We start from the raw sequence: 3,947 nt of genomic DNA on the forward strand, positions 1-3,947 counted from the left end.
GTCTTTAAACTAACCACAGGACTATTTCAGCAGAATTCAAGATCATTTACACATATCTATTGTTAAGAAGATTGTGATCTCTGATTTCCAACAATTTGCTTTTCATAACATGAATTTCCTTCAGAACAAAATATGTAGAATTATCTAAACTTGAAATCTAATCTTTGATTTTCTTATTAGTTCCTGAACTGTTTAATATTTTTCTCCACTAGTAAAAAATAAACCAAATCAATTTCATGATCAGCACTGGTTGCTCTTCCAGAGGACCTAAGTTCAGTGTCTAGTACCCTGGTAAGTCATCTCACATAACCCAGTAGTTCCAGGAGTTCCAATGCACTCTTCTATCATTCATGGGTATCTGCTTATTCATGGCATACACCCATATAGGTAGACACATATATACAAATAAAACTAGAGTATTTGGATAGAAAGAGGATTCTTAACCATAGTAAGGGAAATCCCTGCATCTGACTTCTCATAGTCTGAATCAACTCTGTGCCATAACGGAACAGCAGTTCTGACCTGTATATAAGTTTCTGAAAAATGGACTTGTTATTATAACAGGTGTGCAAAGAGGAGATTCATGAAAGCTACACCTGTCATTGCACTGGGAATTAGAATTCAAGTGTAATAAGTAACTGTAAAAGCTTTGCATTTTATTATATATATTATGAGATGGATATATCTAAAATAAAATAGGAATTCAGTTTAAAACAAGAAATAAATCAAATAACACAGTATACAATTTTAAGGAGATCTTCTTCAATGTAAACTAGTAAGCAGGCTGCATCCTAACTACTGATACAAAAAAATGTGCCTAGTAAATGTGTTCTATAAGACCAGAAATAATAATAAGAGACCTGGGTATGGATGGTGTTAGAAACATCCTATGGTTTGACATGTATTTTTTTTTTTTAGCATAGCCTTCAATGTAGTCTTTATCTTCAAGTTCATATCAATCTCTGAATCACATTAGTTCTGTGTAATGTTGCTTTGTGACTACATTAGATTCTAGAATAATATAATGTTAGGCCAAGCAAGCAGCTTCCAATTTTAACATTAGATCAGTTTTCAGAGGTTGACACTCAATGATGCACAGCAAGCACTCCCACCAGACTGAGCATTCTGAACCTTCATCTGAATATACCTGAAGTTCTATTCCGGAATGAAAAGACCGATAGCTTGATGGATTACCAATTTCCAATAAGCAACCCATAAAGTAGTGAAGTAAGTATATAACTGGAGCAATTTAACTAAGATTAGCTAGATCATTAGAAGATCACTGTGTTCTAGACACTTGAGACTTTCACACATCCCTTTATGATACTGTTATCCATTCAAAAGGACTCTGTAGCAGTGATACAAAGATACATCATTTAAAATTGAAAATTGTAACAATGCATGTATGATGCTGTGGACTTAATACAATTTTGAAGTTTGTATAATCTTTGGATCAGGAAGCGGGATCTGTCATATAGAGGGAAGACTGGAAGGACTGCAAAAGAAGAGAGGGTTTTATTGCCCAGAGTTTATAGAGGACATCATTATGTTTATATCCCAGAACAGTCTTGACCGAGCTTAAGTTCATTTTGTTCAGATACTTTAGTTTTATTGAGGATGAAGACACAAATCCAAAAATCTGTGAGCCTCAGTCAAAATTTTACCAGCACGCTGAGAGAGTATGTGGCTTGCTACCCAGTAGTATTCATGGATAACTGAACTGTCTGTCCATTGCTCAGTTTTAGATCACTGAGGAGGATGAGAATGATGTTTGTTTGCAGTTCTGCTCTCTTTCCTTCATATTAACTATTCAAAATCCTGAATTTATTTTTGTTCTTTCTGTGCCCCTCCCACTCTGTGGCACAGGAAATTGATACTGACAAATGGAAAGTCCTTTATTTTTAATAATAGGTTCCATGGGAAGAAAAGCGTGATTAGGTTTAATGAAATAAAATTTGCAGAACCATTAAAACACACAAGTAAAGACATATTGCAATGCTTTTGTTCAAACAATTTGAACTATCTAAGAAAGTCAAATGCATGTGGAAAAGATACTTGAGACAGGCAATTGGAGGCCTCTGTCACGAGCTGACGTCACCATTCACAGTTATAATTGACTCCTCCTAACCATCTCCCCTATCTGTTCTTGAGATCTCTAGTAACAGGATGCAGCCACACAGAAATACAGTTTCTACTCAATAAAGTTAACTGACTGTAGATGTTAATTACATCAGGAAAACACTGTCACAGTAACATTTACAATTGTTTTGCATTTGTCCATTGGGAGGAGAGCAAATTCAGTTGTTGTTCTTTAGGAACTATATTGGCAAATAGTATTTGAGTGAAGATTTTTGGCCTCTTAATGGCCTGGAGTTCAATAAATTGGCTAGAATGCCCTCTCAAATGAGCCATTACGATCTGCCTGTCTTTGTCTATCCAGTGCTGTGTTTAAAATATTTCATTTCCAAGCCTGGCTATTGATTTTTTTTAATTAGATATTTTCTTTATTTACATGTCATAAGATTTCTCCTATCCCAGGTTGCCCTCCAAAAAACAAACAAATAAACAAAAACAACAAGAACAAACCTCTGTTGCCTCCCTCCTCCCCAAGCTTGCCACCCCACCTTCTCCCACTTATTAACCCTGGCATTCCCCTACACTGGTGCACAGAACCTTCACAGGGCTGAGGTCCTCTCCTCCCATTGATGATCAACTTTGCAATCCTCTACTATACATATGCTGCCAGAACAATCAGTCCTACCATGTACAGTCCTTGGTAAGTGGTTGAGTCCCTGGGAGCTCTGAGGGGACTAGTTAGTTCATATTGTTGTTCATCCTAAGGGGCTGCAAACCCTTCAGCTCCTTTTGGTCCTTTCTATAACTCCTTTATTGGGGACCCTGTATTCAGTTCAATGGATGGCTGTGAGCCTCTACATCTGTATTAGTCAGGTACTGTCAGAGCCTCTCAGGAGATAGCTATATTAACCTGGCTTCTCCTTCCTTCTGTCTCTGCTCCATAGTTAGTCTCTGCAACTCCTTCCTTGGGTATTTTGTTCCCTCTTTTAAGAAGGAATGAAATATCCACATTTTGGTCTTCCTTCCTCTTGAGTTCCTTGTGGTTTGAGAGTTGTTCATCCTGTATGGCCATACCACCCTGAACACACCTGATCTCGTCTGATCTTGGAAGCTAAGCAGGGTTGGGCCTGGTTAGTACTTGGATGGGAGACTGCCTGGGAATACTGTGTGCTGGCTATTGATTTTTTAATGTAGATTCTGGGTGACTAAATTTAGAGCCACAGATTTACAAGACAAGTTCTTTTCTGTACCCTTGATTCTTAAGTCACCTTTATAGAATATATATATATATCAAGATACCTGGGTGCTATTAAAACCTGGTACTGCATGCAGCTAACAGAATCTACTAACCCACACTATGGTCCTTCAACAGGAGCAATGAATCATAAAATGCATTAAAATAGAAACACATGTAAAATTACTATGATTTTGCATTAATTTTCTCTATGGACATTATTCCAGGAAGAGAAATTGGCCTACATATCACTTAAAAATTCAATTCTACAGTATGGCCATAATTACTGGATCTTGGGGCACCAGAACTATTCGCAGCACATTGTTTGATAAGTTAACAATGACTTGAGTTCTCTCATTAAATACAAAATCTGCCTTTGGGAGTAATTTAATTAGTTATGTTCAAAACTCTCTTAACAGCATGTGGGTACATTTGAAGTTTAAAAGTAAAAGTTAGGGTTCACATATGAGAGAAAAAATGATAGGTTTTTTATTTTTTATTTTTTATTTTTTATTTTTTTTGAGACAAGGTTTCTCTGTGTAGCCCTGGCTGTCCTGGAACTCACTCTGTAGACCAGGCTGGCCTTGAACCCAGAAATCCACCTGCCCCTGCCTTCCAAGTGCTGGGATTAATGGTG

At 37.1% G+C, this 3,947-nt stretch overlaps 1 pseudogene; it reads left to right on the forward strand.

The window, feature by feature from the left end:
* Window positions 1–3,136: 3,136 nt before the first annotated feature.
* Window positions 3,137–3,255, forward strand: LOC116104227 (annotated as a pseudogene).
* The last annotated feature ends 692 nt before the right edge of the window (window positions 3,256–3,947 follow it).

The sequence above is a fragment of the Mastomys coucha genome, unplaced genomic scaffold (genome assembly GCF_008632895.1).
Source record: "Mastomys coucha isolate ucsf_1 unplaced genomic scaffold, UCSF_Mcou_1 pScaffold21, whole genome shotgun sequence".
Classification (NCBI taxonomy): Eukaryota; Metazoa; Chordata; class Mammalia; order Rodentia; family Muridae; genus Mastomys; species Mastomys coucha.